The sequence below is a fragment of the Macrotis lagotis genome, chromosome X, assembly GCF_037893015.1.
Source record: "Macrotis lagotis isolate mMagLag1 chromosome X, bilby.v1.9.chrom.fasta, whole genome shotgun sequence".
NCBI classification, from domain to species: Eukaryota; Metazoa; Chordata; class Mammalia; order Peramelemorphia; family Peramelidae; genus Macrotis; species Macrotis lagotis.
In genome coordinates, this window is record NC_133666.1 from 52,263,135 (window position 1) to 52,285,095 (window position 21,961).

The window sequence follows — 21,961 nt, forward strand, 5'->3', positions numbered from 1 at the left end:
CAAAATGAGCTCAAAATGGGAAACCACAAATGGGATCACAAAGAGTCAGACATGACTGAAATGACTGAACAACATGTGGCTCCCAGGGATGCTTATGTATGGTTTAGTGGCCCCTATTTTTATATGAGTTTGACATCACTGCTCAAGGGTATGAAAGCTGTGGGTAATGAAATAAGTTTTTGTCAAACTGTTTCTGGTTTTTCTGGTAGTTCCCATAAGGAAAAATGAAGCCCCCTTCTTTAGTAATTTATGTTCTTGTGTTTATCAAACACTGGTTTATTGTTTTCATTTTTTATGTGTTCCTTGCTTATCTATTCTGTTCCAAGGATGAACTTTTCTGTTGTATAATCAGTACCAGATAGGACTGATGACTCTAGTTTTATAATACAGCTTCAGATCTGGTAATACCATTATGTCCCTTTCTTTGATGCTTTTCCTTATTATTTCTCTTGAGAAACTAGGCCTTTTCTTCTTCCACATGCATTTTATTATTTTATAATAATTTTATAATGTGTTTTCTTGGCAATTTGATTATTGTTGGATAGTTGTGACTGATTCTTGATGACTTCATTTGGGGTTTTCTTGGCAAAGATACTGGAATGGTTAGCTATCTCTGGGGGTATATAAACATTAGGAATCAGTGTCAAGGTATTATCTTTTCCCCACATTTCTGTGGTTCTAGGCTGTATCTTGTCTGCTATTCAAAGTTGGTACCTGGCCTCCATCTCTCTCTGTATTCATATGTCTGTCTCTCAGATGTCTTTTGGGTACTTAAGGGTCACTCAGTTTATTCATTAATGTCACAGGAATGTCTTGGGGAGACCACCAAATCCACATGAGAATTCAGTCCCTTTTGTCATTTCTTAGAGTGCAGTAATGGTCCATTATGGTCACATAGTAGATTTTGTTCAACCATTCTCCATTTGATGGACATTCCCTTAGTTTGTAGTTCTTGGTCTTAAAGAAAGGTGCTATAACTCATATTTACCACCAATTGCCCTGCATGGTTTGGACTCTACAAGATATACTCTTCCCCAGAAATTTCAACATTATGTAGATGACTTCAGCTTTGATAGTCACCACCTTCTCAATAGCCTCAGTTGCCTCTCTCCTTTCTGATTGGAAAGCTGGAGGACAGAGCAAGAAACCTCCCTCTAAAGCCTCCCTTAAGGAAGACTCAGATTTCCCAGCTTTTCATTTCCGAGTTCAGGTCTTCATCACTTTTTACCTGGACTACTGCTGTCATCTGCTAACTGGACTCCCTCCCTTAAGACTCTCCATACTCCATACTCTTGTATTTTTTTCTCTGCACTGCTTAAGTGATTTTTCCGAAAGCACAAGTTTGACCCCCCCAGGAAATGCTTTTGTTGTTGTTCAATCATTTTTCAGTCATGTCTGATATTTGGTGCCTCCATTTGTAGTTTTCTTGGCAAAGATACTGGAATAGTTCAACATTTCTTTCTCCAACTCATTCTACAGATTAAGAAACTGAGGTAAATGGGGTTAAATGACTTACCCAGGACAAATGACACAATCTATCTGAAGCTGGATTTGAACTCAGGAAAATTAGTCTTCTTGACTCTAGGCCAAGCACATTATCCAGTGCAGTATCTCCTAACTGCCCCAAATAAATTCTCCTGGTTCCAGGAGATCTTAGGATCAAATATAATCTCCTCTTAAACTTTTAAAGGCCTTCACAACCAGACTTCAACTTATTTGTCCATTCTTATTACTTTTCCTTTGCCCTTTCTGCAGGTCAGTGAGGTTTGTCTTATCATTCCACAAGCATGGCACTCCATTTCTCAGCTCCATGGCTTTGAAGAGGCTGTCCTTTATACTTGGAATACCCTCCATCTACACCTTTACTTTAGACAATTTCCTTCAAACCTCGGCTCAAAAACAGGAGCATCTTTTACATGCTCCTTGACCAAGTTATCATTTGTTGCATACATTATTTCCCACACATGCACAAATATGTTGTCTCCCACCATAGAATCTGAGATCCTTGTGAATTGGGCTTGCTTCATTCTTTATACTTGTATCCCTAGTCCCTAGCAACATGTCTAGTCTGTGATTTTATTGTTCAGTTGTGTTCAACTCTTTTCACTTCATGGATCATATCCCATCAATATTGTCCGTGGAGTTTTCTTGGCAAAGATATTGAAGTAGTTTGCCATTTCCCTTTCCAGTTTATTAAGGTAAACAGAGGTGAATTGACTTGCCCAGCATCACACAGTTAAGAAATGAGTGACCTCAGCTTTGAACTCAGGTCTTCCTGATTCCAGGCTCAGGGTTGGATCTATTGAATCACTTAGCTGCCTCCTGAATAAATGTTGAATAAATATTTGTTAATTGATTGATGGAACTCTGCCACCAGATTGGTTTGATTTTGCTTGTTTCTTCTCCATTTCTCAAGATTTCTTGTTGATTTTCTGAGTTTTAAATTTGCATGTTCAGTTCATTAATCTTTTTTCTAATTTCCATACGCACATTTTTACATATAATATTTTTCAGAAATTTTGATCCCAACTCTAGCTTTTAGTAAATTTCTGGCTTCTAATTTGGATCGTTTCTATTTCCTGAATTTTTGCTATAAAATGTGTTTCTTAGATCTTTGAATTCTTGACTTGTTTCTTTTTAATCTTATTAAGGATTTTAGTGTATTAATATTTAAAGTTATGATTGTTTGGTGAGTAATTTCCTCTAGTTAATCATTTTGTATTAATTTGATCTCTTAAGGAGCCTTCAGATTACTTTTACGAATTTGATACCGGTCTACCCAAAGGCTTTCTCTCTGTTCTTTTCCACTCTATTTTAAGTTTTGTGAATTTATTTATACTCTCGTATACTTTTTTTTTAATTTTCCCACTCTTAGCCCAGATATGAGTGTGGGTCAGGATCACAATATGATATAGTGGGAAAAGTCCTGAATTTGGATTCTGAATTTGACTTCCGACTGTTAACTTACCATATGTGATCTTGGGAAAGTCTGTTTACACCACTGGGCTTCAGTTTCCTAATGTGTAAAATAAGGAGGTTGGCCTAGATGGCCCCTGAGATTCCTTCAAATGCTAGATCTATGACTCCTGTCCTCTCCACTCAGCTAAGCCTTTTAACTTGAGAATGACTCAGATTTGTTTCATTTCTGCCCATTTCCTAATGTTACTTTCCCTACCGTCCTGACAAATACAGTCCTTTTATACAAAGGATCAAAGTGAAACCAAAACAAATCGGCACATTAATTCCTGTTTGTTCTATTTTTATTCTTTTCTTACCATGCCCATCCTTTTCAGTCCCCCAGGTTGAAAACTGGAGTCATCTTAGATTCTATACTCCCTACCTGTCCCCTTTCCCCTCCTACCCATAAGGCTTATCATTTAACAAGTCTTGGAAATTCTCTACCTCTACAGCATCTTTCCTTTCTCTTCTTCTCACTTTTTCCCATGGTCACCACTCCAGCTGAGGCCCTCATTAACTCTCACTTAGACCACCAGTCAGCAAATTACCTACCTGAGGGCCAAATCTGGTTCATCAATTGCTTTTCTATGGCCTGAGAGCTAAGAATGGATTTTACATTTTTAAATATATACAAAACTTGATTTAAAAATGTGAAAACCATTCTTTGCTCATGGGTATACAAAAACAGACAGCTGTTGGGATTTGGCCCACCCTGGAGTTTGCTGACCCTTGACCTAAACTATTCCATTAGCTTCCTAATTAGTCTGTCTAAAATCTCTCCCCTTTTCAATCTGTCCTCAAGACAGTTGCCAGATTGCTATTTCTAAAGGACAGATCTAATCATGTCACTCCTCTTCTCAGGAAGCTCTAGTGGCTCCCAATTGCTGGGCATTTCAAGTCCTTTAGAATCTGCTTTTGCAAGAATATTGCATATACTCCTTTTGTGTAATCTCAATTCTAACCAAACTGGCCTGTTTGCTCTTCCCCATAACCAGCATCCCATCTTCCACTTTGGATCTTGGAACACTCCATTTCCCATTCCTGAAATGCTTTTCCTCCTTAACATCAGCTCTAGGAATCCACAGTATACTTTAAGGTTTGTCTGAAGTACCACCTCCTTCCCAAGCCTTCCATTCTCCTTGGACCCAATTACTTTGTATTTACTTGGTGAATGTTTTGTATTTACTTAGTTATATACATATTATTTTTCCCCAAGAGGATATTAGGTCCTTGAAGCAAAGATGTTTTTATTTTTTCTTTGTATTCCCAGTGCCTGGCACAGTGTCTGGTACACAGGATGCTCTTAATACATACTTGGTGAATGAATTAATGAGCTCTAATCGACAGCATATGACTCATTCTGCTCCTGTAGACATCCACCTCTTTACTGAGTGGGGGCGGTATGTTCCACCACTGACCCTGTGTAGTCACTCTTTTTCATAGTGTTGTATCATTTTATGTTGCTCTCCTTGTTTTTCCTTCTTTATCAGTCTGCTAGCTGGTGTTTTGTTTTGGTTTGGAGCTTGCTTTAACTTGCCTTCTTGCTGACCTGGCCTTTCCCATTTGAGCAGGGAGTGTCACATTAGATGCAGGCACTGTTTGCCTCCCACTCCAGATGCTGCTTCAGAAGTTTTTCTACAGTTCAAACCACTAGAGATAGGTAGTTTTAGAGGTCTTCTTGAAGTGAGAGGCAGGGGCATATGGTTAGCTTCCCTCCACATGGGAAATCACCAGGGGGATGACAGAAGCTAGGTTTGAGTTCTCTGCTCTTCCACATACCACCTCTTTCCTAAAGAAGAAAGATTACTCGTTTGTTGAAAGGTCTCTTCCTTTCACATAGCTATTTTCCCTTTCTGGTTGTGGGAGTAGCTTAGTGTGATGTGATTCCCCCAATGAAAGGTGAGTTTTAGGGATTCAGACTAGAGTGCTGCCAAGAGGGGAAACTATCCCATCCATAGGGCCAAGGTGGGGCTATATGCAATTGTTCACTTGACCCTCCACTGTTGTTGGATTTCAGTTAACATTCCTGTAGGGTTGACACTGCATAGATCTTATTCCTAGCTTTGCTCCTTACTACGATTTTACTTACCTCTTCCTTTTGGGTTTGAGATGATGGGTTTGTGAGTCATTCTGAGCCCCACCTGTACTTTCTCCTGTTAGGCATTCTGCCTGAAATGCTTTACACTATACCATACTTCTTGAGGATAGTCATGTTAAATAAAAGGAATTTCTCTGGAATTGGATGCAATGAAATTTCGGAAGTACGACTCTGCACAGGTTAAATAGGAGAATGGTCCCCTCACTAGGGCAGCAATTTCTGTTTTGCTTTGTGGTGTTCTTCAGAAAATCACAAAACCTTAATTATGACTCACCATTTGTTCACTGGATGATATAAATGGAGACTGTTCCCTTAGAATCCCCTGAAGCCCTAGCCAATTCTAGCTCCCGTCTCTGAGATTTCTCATAGGTACAAATTAAATTAGTAGGGAAACAAATATTTCATAGATGCCATAGAAACAGCTATGAATGTAAGCCCATATTTGAAATGTTGACATTTCAGGTAAATGGATGACTATCATAATATTTTCTGCTTTTTGAGGATGGTTCTGTTATCATCAAAGGCTAAATAAGACAGGTTAAGGTTTACTTTTGAAATTATTTTGTAATATGTTTAGAAATAGTGATTTATTAATAGAGACTTTTGCGCATGAGACTTGGTAGATAAACAGGGGCCTAGTTAACTGGAAAAGAGCTGAGTTTCTATCTGGTTAATTGAAATTTTAGTGAGAAAAGCTGCAATTGAATCTTGCTTCTGACTCTCACTAGTTAGGTAATGTGAACTTGGGCAAGTCATTTAGTAGATCTTGCCTTCGGATTCCTAACAGTAAAATAGGGACAAGAATATTTGCATGACTTTGCAATCAGGATCAAATACTTGTAAAACACTGTACAAACATGACCTTTTTGTCAAATGGTAAACCTCATTTAAAATCACTTTGTCTTTTTCTGTTTCTTGATCACCTGGAGCTCTATGAAGCCAGCCTTCCTCCTCCAAACATGGCTAGATAACAGAAAGATTTTCTCCCGGCTCCCTTCTTTAAGGGAGGATCCTTTGCTCAATCAACTTCACTTCTTGCCAGATCTTTCTGAGAAATGGATCAAATACCTGTGCTTACACTCACTTCCAAACTAGGTCTTTGCAACCTCTTGGTCCCAAGAACACTTGGAAATTAATTAGATGGAAGTTGATTTTCAACTGCCGTTGCCTCGCCCAAAGTTTTCTTAGACTTTCCAACACCCCAATCCAGTGACTCTTGCACCTGAGGACACCAACTTTCCCCCAGCAGGTCCTGAATATATCCCACAAAGTGGGACTCTGTTTTTAGTTTCTCTCCATTTCTTCCCAGCATAGAGAACAAGAACCCAGCTATCATCTTTAACATCCCTGTCAAAAAAGAAATTGAATTGCCCCCTCCGTTTCCCTTTCTCGCTTTTCAAGCTACTTATTATGGGCTACTGGCCTGCCTTGGTAATAAAGTAACAATGCTAATTTCTGTTCATTAGAATTACGCACTTCCTTATTGTTACGTGTTTGGGTGAGCTCCTTTCTCGTGGCATTATAGGACCTCGACAAAAACAAAATTTAGTCCCTTTGACAGAGTTGAAAGGAAGCAATCTCTTATATGACAAATCCAACATTATCATATGTAAACCTCATTTGCTATGGAATGTCTCTCTGTTTCCAGCTCATTAATTGAATAAAGTCCATTTTCCCATCCTAGTCAGCAGCACTGTTCTTCAACTAATGGAATGGTGCCTTGAGAAAAAAAAAACACCACACAAAACAGGGAGATGGAATGTGACAAAATAATCCCTCCAATAGAATGGAGAAAAAATATACTGGGAGAAACAGTGACAAGAATGAAATGTCCCTTTGGGAAACAGACAATTTTGGGTGGTTACTTGAGTCTTTTTGGAAAGTTCTCTGAGATTAACAGAGAGGCAATCCATAGGTTGTCTGCTTTGAATGAGATTGCTCCCCAAAAGTCCCATATGAGACATATGTCTAGTAGGGATAACTCTCTCTAGTTAGTCTTTATGAGAGAATGTTCAAGAATTTGGGCTTTATTTTTTTTCTTTTAAACTCACGACATACCTGCCAAACCTAAAAATAGGGCTACTACTGTCCAAGTTGCAGAGTAATACAAACATATGAAGCTATGGCTTCGTGATCTGTAGCCATAGACCTATCAGAGCTGGATGGTCACCTAATCTGCCCCTCCTCCTCACCAGAGGGTGAAACTGAGGTCAGAGGAAGGAAGAGACTTGGCCAATGTCACTCAACAAGTTAGCGATAGACCTGGGTCTAGACCATAGACCTCTTTTTCCATTGTACCACATTGCTACCATTCACCATATTTCGATACTAATCCCTTCTGAGTCAGTCTGTACTGCAGTAGATTGATGGCCCCCAGGGCTCCAAAGGAGAAAAGTCGAAAGTCAGAATGTCCTTTAAGATACAGAATGTTGCATAGAGATTGGATTACTATCATTGGCTTTACTCAAATATTTTTCTTTGTCACAAAGGACATTTGCTAGGGGTGTGTGTGTGGGGGGGGGGTGAGGGAGCAGTGCTATTAGCTTCTGCAGATAACATAATCACACTTTAGAAATAGAAGTGCCTCGCTATCTGTCTAGAAATAATTAAGGTATAAGAGAAAGGTATAACTTTGGAGTTCAGGCTAATGATTTCTTTATTATGGAATCTCCAAGTCAAGAAATGTCCTTTACCCATGTTGATTTTAAAGAATTGATTGGGACACTGAAAACCAAAGTGATTTGTCCAGAATCATATAATCAGTTTATACCAGAGGCAGGATTGGAATCCAAGGTCATCCTGATTGAGCCGTAACAAAGCACTTCAATAAAACTTGAGTTGAATATTTCTATCTATGTGTGTATATACCTACTCTGTGTGTATGTGTGTTGTTGTTTGTTTTCCAGTCATGCCTGACTCTTTGTGACCCCATTTGCAGTTTTCTTGGCAAAGAGCCTGGGGTTTGCCGTTTTCTTTTCCAGTTCATTTTTCCAGATGAGAAAATTGAGGCCAATAGGGTAAAATAACTTGCCCAAGGTCACATAGCTAGTAAGTGTATTAGACCAGATTTGAATTCACAAAGAGGAGTCTTTGTGATTTCAGCCCCAGAGTTCTTGCCATTGTGTCATCTAGCAACCTTATCTCAATCTATGTATGTGTGTTTATGAGTGTGCATACATAATACGTATACATCCACACACAAAAACGTAAACATTTCTTAAGCATCTTAGTTTTCTAGGTACTAGGGAAGACACAAAACTGACATAAGACCTGGTTCCTGACTTCAAGAAGCTCATAATATAGTAGAAGGTCACATTTGATGGTGCAATCTACCAAGTCAATAGTCTGTTCTCAAATAAATGTTTAATCTATGTAAATTGACCAATATAAATATGCAGTAAAGTCATTCCAAGGAAAATGCCCATGAAAATAAGGAAGTAACATTTCAGTGGGGGGGGGGGTAAAATTTGATGGTATTGCACTCTGAGTCCAGACATCAGGTAGGTGTGTGGGGGGTTCCTAGCTTCTATTGCTAAATACGCAGTAGATGTGGGCATTCTGTGTCTGATATAGACAATGACACATTCTATATCTGAACTAAGTTATTATGTAAAATGACAAAAGGACTTCAACCAGTGTATTGTATGCTCCAATTAGCAGAGGATCTGTGTTACCTTCCATCAGCAGTCGCAGGTTCCTGGCTAATCTAATCTGGGTCTTGTTCACACAAGAGCATTCTATAGAAGTTTTATCTATTGACCTAGAATTGTTTGGAATAGAGAGGACACTGGAAAAGAAGTTGTCCTCAGTCACTCTGTATAACATCTCAAAGGCAACTATTTTTCGATGGTTATTGCCCAAGAAACTTTGGGGAAGATGCCATGTTAATGTTGCAGGAAAAAATCTTAATTGTGGAATCTTCCTTCTCAGATGCTTCTAGCTTATACCAAGTCCAATTTTCTGCTGGTAGCTTGTGAACTAATCACATTCATGAAAGTGAGTCTGAATTACCTGGTTAAGGACTCTGTAGAAAGAAGTCTTTTCTGGATCCTCACTTTAGTGAACCTTACTGAGTATTTAATTACCCTAAAGAAAACCATCCAACTGATAAAATTATACTATAAAGTCATTGTCATCAAAGCTATATGGTATCAGCTTAAAAATAGGAAAGTATTTCTGTAGAAGAGATTAGATAAAGAAAAATCAGAAACAACAAAATTGAATCCAAACTTGAATTAGACCAGTGAATGTAAATTACTTAGGTAAAGACCCCCTACAGAAAAATTGCTGCGAAGACTATAAGGCACTTTGGCAAAAATGAGAGTTAGACCAACAGGTTACAGCCTATGCTGCAATAAATTAAAGATGGGTATATAACCTCATGGGGCAGCTAGGTGGCTCTGCAGTCAATAATGCACTGGGCCTGGAGTTAGGAAGTCTTGAGTTTAAATGTGACCTCACTTACTAGCTATGGTCAAGTCACAACTTCTGTTTGTTTTAGTCCACTGAAGAAGGAAATGGCAAACCACTCTAGTATCTTTGCCAACAAAACTTTATGAACATAATTGACATTCTGTGATCCACAGGGTCACAAAGAGTCAATCACAACTGAAAGACTGAACAACAACACAATTTCAATGTTACCTAATGTCACAAAAAAATAGAGGATAAACAGGTCATATACCTTTCAAAGCTATGGGCAAAGGCTGAATTCTTATCCAAAGTATGGGATAGAGGCAATTACAAATGATAAGATAGGTTTTGATTACATGAAATAGAAAAGCTTTTGCACAAACAACATTAATACATTTAAGATAAGAAGGAAAGTAGTCAGTGGGGAAAAATCTTTATGTCAGATATCTTTGATGGGAATTTAATATCTCAGATTGGTAACTAACAGAAATAGGTAAGACCAAAAGCCATTCCCCAATAGACATTCGGTCAAAAAAATATGAACAGTTCTCAAAAGGAGAATTACCAACTAGATGAAGTAATACACCCTATTCACATGCCATATGAAGGAATGCTCCAAATCACTAAGAAAGAGAAATTTAATTTAAAACATTGGCATTTCACCTCACGCCTAGCAAATTGGCAAAATGCCAAAAAATGAGAGTAGTTGAAGATGATGTGAGCACACTAGCATGTTTTAAATTAGTATAGCCATTCTCTAAGGCAAGTTGGAATTATATGCAAATTATTGGTTGTTGTCCTTTGTTCTTGAAGAAGCCCAAAATGACATAACTGTGTTAGAGTCAAGGTATCACAGTGTGTCTGACTGCAGCTGATCAGACCCATATGAGCTCAGAACGCTCTCTCACAGGTCAGACATAAATAGGCTACTTGAACATTTGGGGTGGATTCCCTCAATTTACACATCTCAGGTTTCTTTTGAGCTACTTCAATTCTACTTTTCTCATAGAACACAGCACCTTTTAAAAATGGTTTATTTTATTTTTCAATTACATATTAGCATTCATCTTTTTGTAAACTTTTGAGTTCCACATATTTCTATCTCCCTTCCTTCCCTCCCTATGACAGCGAATAATCTGGCATGGGTTATACAAGAATAATCATGCTTAACATTTTCATTTTAGTCATGTTGTGAAAGAAGAAACAGAACTAAAGGGGAAAAACCATGAGAAAAAAACAGAAAACAAGTTTTTTTTTTGTTTTTTTTAGATTTTTTTTGCAAGGCAAATGGGGTTAAGTGGCTTGCCCAAGGCCACACAGCCAGGTGATTATTAAGTGTCTGAGGCCCAATTTGAACTCAGGTCCTCCTGACTCCTGGGCCGGTGCTCTATCCACTGCATCACCTAGCTGCCCCCAGAAAACAAGTTTTAAAAAGCCCAGGACCTTTTTTTTGATGAGGACACACCATGCTTGGAGGTCTGTGCCAGCGTCTCCCATGTCACCTGATAAATTCTAAATAAATATGCAAATATAATGATGAAAATGTCCATGCCTTTAGATGCAAATATTCCACTGCTTTTTATATAATCCAATAGGTTAATGATAGAAAGAAAGACTCCAGATACACCAAATATATGTAGTAAATATTTTGTAGTAGCAAAGAGCTGGGGGAAATGGGGTGGCTAGGTGGTGTAGTGGATAAAGCACCGGCCCTGGAGTCAGGAGTACCTGGGTTCAAATCCGGTCTCAGACACTTAATAATTACCTAGCTGTGTGGCCTTGGGCAAGCCATTTAACCCCATTTGGCTTGCAAAATCCTAAAAAAAAAAAAAAGAAAACCCAATTTCTCCCTAAAACAAAGTTCTAGAGCTGGGGGAAAAAAGATGTTCATCAATTGGCTAACAGGTAAACAAATTATGGTACATGAACCCAATAAAATATTACCATACCATAAGAAACAAGGAACATTATGAATATCGAGAAACATAGAACAACTTAATATAAATTGAAGAAAAGTAAAATGAACTGAGCCAGAAAAACTATATATACAATTACTACAACTACTTAATTGGAGGAAGAGCATAGTCAAAATGAATCTTGGAAATCTTGAAGGACAATCTTGGCCCCAAGTAAAAGATAGGAAAAATACCTTTTCTTTGTAGAGATGACGGTCAATGGATGTGGAATAGTATATAAAATCTAAAATCAGGCCTTTCTGATTCCTGGCTAGGTTAAAGGCTTTGAAGGCCAAACAGAGGATTTTGTATTTGATCCTGGGAGTACTTGAGAGTCTTTATTGATAAGAGGTTGAAATGGTTAGACCTGCACATTAGGAAAATTGTTTTTGGTACCTGGGAGGAGGATGAATTGTAAATCAGGAGAAAAGTGACGTAGGGAAACCAACCAGAAAAGTATTGCAATTATGTAGGTGATGGTAGGTAATTGCAATTATTGAGGTGATGAGGGACTGAATAATGTGGTAACTATGAATAAATAGAGGGAGAGATTCCTGAGATATGTCATGGAGGAAAATAATAAAATTTGGCAACATATTGGTTAATGAGGGGTGAGTGCAAGTGAGAGGTCAAGGTTATCAACATTATGACCTTGGGTGACTGGTAGGTTGATGGGGTCCTGACAGTAATAAGAAAATTGAGAAGAGAAGGTTTGTGGGAAAAGATGATGAGTTTATTTTTTGGACATGTTCACCATGGCATGTCTATGAGACATCCATTTCTCGATGTTCAAGAGACAGAGCTGTGAGACTGTAGGTCAGGAAGGAGGCTAGGGCTGGAGAGATAGATCTGGAAATCATCTGTATAGAGAAGCTGAAGGAAGAGTATCCAGTGACAAGAGAGAATGAGTCTTCTTGTCCCCAATAAAACAGAATGAGGAGTATTAATAGTAGCTGTTGAGAAATAAACTTCTTTGGTCAACATAAGAAAGGGGTTTCCTAACAACTAGAGCTGTTCAAAGTAGAAGAGACTGACTGAAAAAGTCAGCTGTCCATCATCACAGAAGTCCTCAAACCAGAATCTGTGGTCATCACTTTTCAAGAAAGTGACAGAGGAGGATTATTGGTCAAGAAGACATTTTATTTGATGGCTGCAGTTGATCCCTTTAAATTTGAGCTTTTATGATTCAAAGAATGTTATAAAAAGTGGACAAAACCACTGATTATTCTACTTTAAAAAGAAAAAAGTTAAACATATCCTTTGGTTTTATTTGGTAGAGGCCAGAGACAGGTTAGTGAATCTTGGAATGGACTGCTTCTCAAATTTTCTCAAGGATAGAAATAGAGAACAATATCTCTCCACCCAAGAGAATTGCTGAATGTTTGTAAAGAGCAAATATTCACTGCTATACCCTAAATCGACACAGTAGCCATAATAACCATCTTAAGTAGCTTAGCTATTTGTTACATCCATTTTTGAGACTTGATGTCTCATTTTCAGAATGTGAAAGATGCCCAATTTAAAAGTTGTAGGTGATCTTAGAAGTTACGTTGAATTTAATTCCCTTATCCCTTGGTCCTACCACCACTTATGACTGCATATTTCTTAATCTTGGTTCCCACTGTGCCTTCTTTCCTCCTACTCTCAAGCCGCTACAAGTATAGGGAGTCAGGTCTCCATATGTACTGCACCCTTCCTACTGAATAGTAGTATTTATTCTTTCTTGGCCTCAAACCTCCAGCGTTCTGGTAAATTCCGTCTCTTCAGTCAACAATCTCACCTCTTACTTTTCTACAAAAATCAAAGCCCTCTACTACGAGCTGCCTCATCTTTCCTGCTCCACGATCCAAATATTTATATCTCTTTCTTTTCCCTCCTTTCCAGTCTTTGAAGGAGAAATGTCCATCTTTCACTTTCTGGGCCAAAATTGTACACTTCTGCCCCAGTCCCATTTCTTCCTTGAGTGGGCTTATCTGTCACTCACCTTCTCCCTCACCTTCATTCACTCCCTGCTGCTCAAAATAACACTCTAGTTTATATTTAAAAAACCCCTTTACTTGATTCCACCATCTTTTCAAGGCCCCATCTTGTAGCTGGTCTCCTCTTCTCCCTTTTTGAGAAGCAGAAGGGTATAACAGAAAGGGCATTGAAATTTGAATCTAAAGAGATCTAGGTGAGAATTCTACCCTCAATATTCATTAGTTGTGTGACTGAACTTGCCTCAACCAAGTCAAGGCAAGTTAATACATTTATTAATTGCTTACTTTGTTCTATTTAGACAGTCTGCTAAGTGCTGAGAATACAAGTACCAATAGGAAGAAAGATTATCTCAACTGTCAAAAAACTTACATTCTAATGGTAGAGTTGAAATGGGTGAGGAGAGGGAGCAGGTGGTAAGGCTATTAAGCATAGGACCTTGGTACAGAAAATCTAAAAATTGGTGAGGGAGGGGGGTCAAGAACATAGCCCTGAGAGGATTAAAAACATGACTGGCCTGGTCCTCTTTAAAATGGAGATTCTGGGAGAAACTAGACAGTCACAGTTTGTCAGGCTTAGGGGATATTTCCAGTATGTGAAGTCTAGGGGCAAAGTGAGATTCTAGGGTGAAGAAGTTTCTGGGGTGCTGTCCAGGAGAAAGTTCAGAGAAAGTCCAGCAGAGTCAGGAAGACAGCCTTGAGAAGAATGAAGAATCATCCCTATCAAATTTCCAGATGACACAAAACTGGAAGGGGCTATCTCTTACAATGAATGATATTCAAGGTATAAAAAGATTTTGACAGGCTAGAACATTGAGCTGACTATAATTCAATAGGGTTTAATAGAAATAAATGTAAAATCTTACATTGGATTTTTTTAAAATCACCTTAACAGGTACAAGATGTTAATAAAGTTATGGTTAGGTAGCTTTGTGAGAAAAATTTGGGTGTTTAAGGGAACTGCAAAATCATTATGATTCAAAAGTAAGATATGATAGCCCCAAATTAAAAACTAATATGACCTTAGCTAGCATTAAGGATTCATAACTTCCAGGAATAAATGTCAAGGGGCATAGTATAGTAAATCATTCGAAGGAAATGAGGAATTTTAACCCTTTGGGGGTACCCCAAAACCGCTCTCTTCAAATATCTGAAAGATTTCCATATGGAAGAAGGGATTAGGTTTGGTGTGATTGGTCCCTGAGTAGAGAACTGATGGGTTTGGCCCAGAAAGAGAAAGATAGTCATTGCTCCTTCAAAGACTGGAAGGAAGGGAAAAGAACGAGGTATAAATATTTTTGTTGTGTAGCTGAAGAGATGAGGCAGCGCAGAACAGAGAGCCTTGATTTTTTGTAGTTAAGAAAGAGGTGAGAGCGTTGGCTAAAGAGAAGGAATCTGTAAGAGCACTGGGGGTTCTAGGAGAAAGAAGACTTGAAAAGAGAAAAATTGAGATGTGATAAACTTTGCTAACATTCAGAATTATTCCAAAGTGGATTGGGTTTTTTTCTAATTGGGGTGGAGATCTTCAAACAGAGGCTAGATGACCACTTGGGTGAGGCAGCTAGATGGCACAGTGGATGGAGCACTGGCCTTGGAGTCAGGAGGACAGGAGTTCAAACTGAACCTCAGACACTTGACTCTTACTAGTTGTGTGACCTTGGGCGGGTCACTTAACCCCGATTGGCTTGCACCTAGAGTCATCTCCAGTCATCTTGATTTATATCTGACCATTGACTCTGGAGGAGAAAGTGAGACGGACTTAGCATGGCACCCACTCACTCTGATCCAATTTGTGTGCTTGTCATGGCATCAGCTCCCTGATGTCATGGTCTTCTCCAATAACAGACAAACTTCAGATGACCACTTGGGTATGTTGCAGATGTCAAGTATGAGGATGCCGTTCAACTCTGCAATTTGATGATTTGATGACCACACTTGAGGCTGGTCTCACAAATGAGGTAGACTAACTTAGGACCCTAAGGCCATTCATAACCAAGGACTCACTTTTATTGAGCATTCCCAGTCTGGTGTCTCAGAAGTATTTCTGAAGCAATGATGGAAAGTGAAAGATGAGAATATTTGACTAGCACAAACAACTTATTAGTTTTGAAGAAGAAAGAAAACAGAATTGCTGCATGTGGGATATGAAAAACACTATCACCTCTTAATCTTGGCATCATTGGTGATTTGCAGGTGTTGGACTTAAACAGCTCTACTGAAGAGTTCTCTTATTTTTTAAAGTCAACGTAAGGAAGAGATAAATCAAGATGAACTAAGAGTTCTCGTTTATGCAAACACACATACAGAGGAAACCTAGTAGGTTGGACCATATTGTTCTAGCTTTGTTCCAATCCTGGGCATCAAGTTCATAAATAGCTTCTAGAGGACTTGGATTCTCAGCCCCGATCTATGAAGACATGGTGACCCCCAAACTATTGCACTGATTGATGATGATGAAACTGATGATGCTTCACATTTGCATAGAGTTTTATGATTTTTCGAAAGGCTTATTCTTTGGGCCAGCTGGGCCTAGTGGCTGGCAGGTGAAACCCAACTCCCAAAAGGGGAGAACTTGGCCACGCTTGCCTGTGGAAGTCATAAGGAGCGTTCTATGAAACTGCCCCTCAGGTCAGAGCCTTAATACAAAAGCTTTCTGTCCTGGTGTTTGTGATAGCCTTCCCAGCATTCATGGGAAACCCCTTTCTCCATCTCCAACAAAAGCTTTCTAAACCCTGAATGAGGTGTTTGAAGTACAGGCTTCCAATGGACCAGGGGGCTCCCATCACCACAGCCTGAGCCCTTGGTCTGGCCAGCTGGCCATGTGCTTTTGTGACAAGAGTCCTTCAAAAAGAATGAACAAAAAGGGACACAATCAAGGCAGGAAGCCTCTCACTCATTGCCCCAGTGTCACTAGAGAGAGGACTAGGCTTCTGCTGATGAAATGGGAATCTCCAGGTTCTGAGATCCACATTCCCTATATTGTCCTCTATTGTTCCTTTTTCAAAAGAGGTCATTTTTTCCTAGCTAATAGTGAATGGTCAGATTAGCTTCTGCATTTAAAGGGTCTTTGGAGGTGTTTGCCACATCCTTTGTTTTCTCAAGAGCTCGAATGTGAAATGTAACCTTTCTCCCTAATGAAAGCTTCATGAATGCAATTATCATCTCTATGCAGATGATTCTCAGATCTATTTATCCAGCCCTAACCTCTCTCCTGACCTCCAGACTCACAGTTCCATTCGGCTATTGGACATCTCAAACTGGACGTCTGGTAGACATCTTAAACCCATCACGTCCAAAAACCTGAACTCATTATCTTTCCCCTCCCCCCCACCCTCCTTGCTTCCACACTTCCCTATTATTGTTAAGGGTACCACCAGCCACCCAGGATTCCAGCCTAGGTGTCATCTATTTTTCCCTCTCTCTCACCCCACATAGCCAATTAGTTGCTAAGTCTTGTCAATATTCCATTCATCACATTTCTTGTGTGTGGCCCTTCCCCCACCATTGCCACTACCCTGTCAGAGAGAGCCATGTTGCCTCCCCCTGGACTATCCTGATAACCTAATGAAGGTTTGCTCACCTTGCTCCAGTCTACCTTCAACTCACCTGGCAGATTGATCTTAGAGTTCAGATTTAATCATATCATTCTGCTGTTAAGTAAACTCCAGTGGCTCCCAATTACCTTCAGGATCAAATAAAAAATTTCTCCCTTTGGATTTCAAAGTCCTTCTCACCTGTGTAGTCTTTTTTACCCCTTGCTCCCCTCTGTGATCCAGTGACTCTGGGTTCCTTGCTGTTCCTCGAACAAGAAACTCCATCTCCAGACTCCCTGAGATTTCACTGGCTGTGCCCTCACATCCACCCCAGGCCTGTATTACTCTCCTCACCTGTGTCCTGACTTCCTTGGCTTCTCTGAAGCCTTAGCTAAAGGTTCATCTTCTGCAAGAAGTCCTTCTCTGTCCGTTTTCAACTTAAGGCCTTCCTTGGGAATAATGAATGGCCTCCAATTCTTGTGGTTATTAGCTTGTTTGTAACTAACTGTTGGCATGGGTCTTCCCATTAGACTTTGAGATCCTTCATGGCATGTATTTTGTCTTTCTCTTGGCTTAATAGTGACTTAACAAATGATTTTTAATTTGACTCATGAATGTCAGTACTTGGATTGAGGAATCTCCTGAAGAGGGTTCCACTCTAAGGCATTATAGTATTTGTCTCTGGGGTCCCTCGGTTTTGAGGTTTGTTTCTTACCTGTCTCTCCCACCCCCAATTCTACTGCATTTTCCAGGCCTTCATCTCAATTTCCTACTTGTCTATGACTCTTCACTATATAAGTACTTAAATCAGATCCAGATCTGACCTCCAAACAATCCACGATCAAAACTCAGCTCCTCCCCTCCTCACCCGCCATGTTTGACTTTTTCAGTTCTTGCTACCTGATCTGAGAAATGACTTTGTACTAATGGTCTAAGGAATTTTAAATAATAAAGGAGAAGGGTAGATTCTTCAAATTGTAGATTAATGAGATTGGTGTCCATCCCTGGCCAAAAGAAGGGAAGTTTGGGGAGTACCTAGAAGGGGACTGGTGAGCATTTCACCTATGTGGGTTCATCAAGGAGAACTCATATCAGTTACTGAATTTCTTTTCTTTTTCATGGAAATTTACTGTCAAATAATTTAAACTAAAGGTATAAAACCTTATCTAAAGCCTTTAGAATTTAAAAAAGAACGTTGTGAGATAGTAAATGCCAAAGGATTTGTGTAAGATTTTATATGGCAATGTGCCTGATGAGTGCAAACAGGCTGTGACATGTCAATCAACATTTATTAATATGCCTGCCACATGCCAGTCATTGTAGTAAGCCGTGATATGCGGTAGGGTCCATGACTGGGGAGGCACCAACAGTATCAGAGTTAGGATTTACACTGTACTCCAAGAGTCTAATAGAGGTAACCCATGTTCCCCCACTTCAGTGAAGGAGGTGGATTGACTGTCTCTCATCTTTCTCCTCTTACTGCCACTTAGGATACACAGATGGACAAAAGACAAGAACCTACAGTCTGCTGGGAGCTGATTCAGTAGACAGGTTAAGAACGTTCATTGTTGTTCAGTTATTTTCAATCCTGTCTGACTCCTGGTGACCCCTTTTGGGGTTTTCTTGCCAAGGATACTGAAGTGGTTTGCCATTTCCTTCTCCAGTTCATTTTACAGATGAGAAAATTGAGGCAACTAAGGTTAAATGACTTGTTCAGGGTCACACAGCTAGTGTGAGACTGGATTTAAACACAGGTTTTCCTGACTCCAGGTCAGATACTCTCTCTACTGTGCCACCTAGCTGCCCTGCTAATAATATTCTTCCTTTAGGTTGTTGTTGTTCAGCCACATCTAATTCTTGGTGACCCCATTTGGAGTTTTTTTTTTGGTAGAGATGCTGGAATGGTTGCTGCTTTCTTCTCCAGCTCATTTTACAGATGAGGAAACTGAGGCAAGCAGGGTCAAGTGACTTGCCCCAAGGTCACACAGCTAGTAAGTGTCTGAGGTCAGATTTGAACTCAAGTCCTCCTGCCTTCATGAACTGTGCTACCTTCACTTTTAATCAAAAGACATTCCTTCAAATTTGTTTAACTTAATTATGTATGTATAACCTTTATCAGATTCCTTACTGTCTTGGAGAGGTCAGAGGGAAAGGAATAAGGGAGAAAGTTTGGAACTCAAAATCTTACTGAAAATAAAGTTGAAAATTATCTTTACATGTAATTGGGGAAAAAATACTGTACCTGGAAAAAAAACTGACTTGCTCTAAAAAATATTTGAAATTGTTAAAAAAGAGAGAGAGAGAGAGAGAGAGAGAGAGAGACAGACAGACAGACAGACAGAGACAGAGACAGACATCCCATCTCTTGGAGAATGATCTTTCCACTAAATGCTCTCTCTATTTCATTTGGGGTCTTCATTAGTCCCTTGTTGGTACTTTCGTGGTACAGTATTACAAATTAACTTAGGAAAAAGGTTGGCAGGCACTCTAGTTGGAAGTGACCTGCTTTGGGAGTTGAGACTTGGGGTCTGATGCTCTGTCTGGTGCTTACTAGCTTTGTGATCTTAGGCAAAAATCACAGCCCCTTAGAGCCTTAAGTTTCATCTTTAGTAATACAGGATGCTCCTACTTCTTTGAAGAGGTATTGTGAGGAAAACACTCTAAAATGTGAGAGCTAGAGGGTCTGGATTTGAAATCCCAATTTCTGCCATTTACAAGTTGTGTGACTATGACCCAGGTTCTTAACTTCTCTGAACTAAGGTTCCTCAAATAGAGAGGATCTACTAGATGTCTAAGGTTCTCTTCATGTTCTAAGTCTATGACTCTATTTAGGCAAGATTTCTCCAACCCCATAGTCCATGGGGATTCTCAGTAAACAAAATGACATTTGTGCTTTTTTTTCTTGGGCTGATCCTAAATGTTGAAATAGATACTTAATACAAAGAGACTTGTGACTTTGTTCTTCCAAAGCCCAAGGTTCTTAATCTTTTCTGTCTCATGTAACCTTTGAGCAATCGTGGAAGTCTGTGGACCTCTTCTGTGTTTTTAAATGCATAAAATGAAATAAATTGAATGACACTAGAAATGGATTCTATTCAAATACTTAGATACTTAAAAAGAATTCTTTGACCTCAGGACCTGTTATTGAGTCAACTTTTAAATTTCGAGGAAAAGGTAGCCCAGGTGTCTTTAATAACAGATATGTTTGTTGCTCTGCAAAATCACTTGAATATAGACATTCCAAAGTGACAGGAACAAAGGATTCTTTTCTATCTCTGGATGTGTTCATTTTTTCCTCTTGAAGAGAAAGTTATAGATGACCCAAAGAATTCTCTTTCCAGCTAAAATATTCTAAGACTCAGACCCTTTCAGCTTATCTAAGCTGGTCCTATGGCAAAATATATTATTCTACTAACTGATCTTGGTCATTCCTCCAATAAAAATGGATGAATGTATAACCCTAACCACATTGCCATTCCTTTGAGAAATGAAGTCTGCTGACACTGGCAGCAGACCTTTACTTACATTGATGAATATTTGGAGATGATAGAACTGGTTTAAAAATTGTTTTATGAATTCTTTATGACTGCTTTTTTTAAACTGGAGGGGAGGGCAGGAGAGGAATATGTGGGATATTGGGCAGGAGAACACGAGCCAATCTCATCTTGGAAGAAAACTGTTAAGGGTTTATCTTTCTTTTGTTCCGAAGACACCCTTTCGTCCCCTGACAGGCCATTTTTTCCTTCTCTTCAACAGTTTAAATCAAAGGAATGGAAGTCTTTCAGGGTCTCTTCACCTCTGTTGACTGTGTTAAAGAAATCTTTAAAAGGGTATACCTCAAAAGTCTATATTTTAAAAACTGTTGCTAAGGACTGATTCAAAAATCAAAAAGTTCAAAAGTTGATGCTCCACACTTCCTTGCTTTTTGTTTTTTTTTTTTTTAAGTTTTTTTTTTGTTTTTTGTTTTTTATTTTTTTCCTTGCTTTTTCTTAAAAGGTAATATGAGGACTAAGTGATCAGACATATTAAGGACAATTTTGCAACAAAAAAAGTGAGTCATTGATAAAGGCAAAGATCTCAGCTTTCAACAGATGAGAAACAATTTGGACAGCTCCATACTGAACTACTTTGCCCACGTTTATTGCACTGAGGTAAGATAGTAATGAAAAACTAAGAATATGGTAAAATTACATGGAAAGGGATGGAACGATAACAGAAGAAAATAAGTTGTCACATGGAAGAGAGGGATACCTGGTGGCACCCCTGCATGTTTTTCACTGACATCTTCTCAATGACACGAAAAGAGTAAGGCCCCCAGTTTATTGAGTTGGCTCCCCACCACAGCCCACTTGGGGGAGAGCATGGGTTAGAGAAGGTGGGTAGGCAATGATGGGCTATGAGACAAATCCTTGGAGGGAAGATCTCCATCTCTAAGGCTACAGATTGATTAAACTATTGGGGGGTTTTGAGCATTTAACTAGCTGGAGGCAAATTGAGGAACACATGTCACAGGCAAAGATAGTGCTTTTGTTCTGTAGCTCCACAATTTGTCTCAATTTTTGCTGCCTCTTCTGTGTGTCCATTTCTTCTGTGTGTGTACATATTTCTCTTCCTTTCTCCTTGGCAGTGTTTCCCTTTTTGTGTGGTGTGTTCTTGGCCTCCTCCCCATTCCCCTCTTCCTCCTCCTCCCCCTCCACCTTCTCTACCTTCTCTTCCTCCTTCTTTCCTTCTTTCTCCTTCTCATATTCATTTTCTCCATTTCACACGTTGTTTGCCTCCCATTTGTTCTTTAAAAGGCCTGCTTGTTCTAACTCTGTCTTTTGTTTCTGTCTCTCTGCCATTTTCTACATTCAATGTTCATCTTTTTCCACCTCAGTTGGAGCCACTTGCTTCTGTTGATGTCAGTCATGTCATATAAGTTTTCCCTCTCCCATATTTCCTTGTATGATCCATATTTAACATGCCTATGGCATAGCTATTGTTCTGTGATGTCAATATGCCATTATATTTTACTCATTTTCCAATTGT

General features: G+C 39.2%; 1 protein-coding gene across 4 annotated transcripts in view; it reads left to right on the plus strand.

Annotated features, from left to right (window-relative positions):
• Positions 1 to 21,961, plus strand: part of LOC141500161 (transmembrane protein 182-like) — a 266,580-nt gene that overhangs the window by 225,196 nt on the left and 19,423 nt on the right. For 3 of the 4 annotated variants that reach the window (XR_012471854.1, XR_012471857.1, XR_012471858.1), the window contains one exon: positions 20,930 to 21,084. The exons of the other annotated variant lie outside the window; for it this stretch is intronic. The gene's annotated coding sequence lies outside the window, so the exon portion shown is untranslated. The remainder of the gene's footprint in view (positions 1 to 20,929; positions 21,085 to 21,961) is intronic. 4 annotated transcript variants of the gene reach the window in all.